At 33.3% G+C, this 1,105-nt stretch overlaps 1 long non-coding RNA gene across 1 annotated transcript; it reads left to right on the top strand.

The window, feature by feature from the left end:
• Positions 1-371: 371 nt before the first annotated feature.
• On the top strand, positions 372-743 carry LOC103646064 (uncharacterized). The gene is made up of 3 exons (XR_561965.3): positions 372-421; positions 513-584; positions 684-743. It is a non-coding gene; the product is annotated as an uncharacterized lncRNA (long non-coding RNA).
• Positions 744-1,105: the final 362 nt, after the last annotated feature.

The raw sequence follows: 1,105 nt of genomic DNA, 5'->3' as shown, positions 1-1,105 counted from the left end.
TTCTTCAACCTTGACGATATTGCTGAGTTGCCAAACAGGACTTTAGTCGGTAAGAATATATCAATCTTGGCCCAATTTTTAAAATATCGTTTACACAAAATTTAGTATTAATCCATTTATAAATTGTTATTTTTGTAGACATTATGGCTATTGTAGTCCACATGGATACAATTCATCGCACAATGTGGGGCCCTTTCAGGAAGATTGTTATAATGGATGCTAGGTATATTCCATTAATTGTATATGTCAAATCAATATATATTACTAACCAATTCTCACCAAAATGAATGTCATAGGGGGTCATTACATATCATTAAAGTTTGGGGTGACCTACTTAACAAAAATGCACTCCGCTGGGCGTTGGCTAAGAAGGATTATGGCATAATAATTGGGACTATGTTTAGGCGGTTCAGAAGACAAGGTACAACATGTCTTTACGCCTTGCAAACACATCTGTCACTAAGTTTTGCTTTATAATGATTCGTAATAGAGATTTAAATGTGTAATTCTAGAGTTCCTCGAGTCTTCGGATCATACCGCAATACACTTCAATCCGTTCCATCACAACACCCACTATTTTGGACGTAAGTATATTCTTAAAAATTAGTTACTTTTAAATCGTGATTGTTCTCATTAAATCATGAACTTCATGTAGATGTGATTAATTGTGCCATTCGTTGCAGCAATTCAAAAAGCTTTGGTGGCGCGGAACAACCGTCAGTTTGCTGTTACATTTCTTGAAGAGCAAAGACGTAGATAGATTCTACAATTTCACAAAGAGCAATAATTGGAACTATATTTAGTCCTAGATAGATTCTACAATGTAACAATACATGTCGTACTGTTATTGATCAACCAAAAGCAACATGAGGCTGAATTGTAATACCTATGACATGGGTTTAATAAGAGATAGTTTGTGAATTTTTTTTGTTCCCATGATTAATAAATATTTTGTGCGAAAAATTAAATTTCCGTAATAATCTGTATGGGTTACAAATATTTATATAATGCAAACAAACTCTAAATATGTATTTTGTCTAACATGCGTGGAATTCCTGAAGAATAATATGAACAAAATTAATGCATTTTGTTGGACAGCCCTGAT

Source organism: Zea mays, chromosome 2, assembly GCF_902167145.1.
Source record: "Zea mays cultivar B73 chromosome 2, Zm-B73-REFERENCE-NAM-5.0, whole genome shotgun sequence".
In the NCBI taxonomy this organism is placed as follows: domain Eukaryota; kingdom Viridiplantae; phylum Streptophyta; class Magnoliopsida; order Poales; family Poaceae; genus Zea; species Zea mays.
This window is presented reverse-complemented; position numbering and strand designations above follow the sequence as displayed.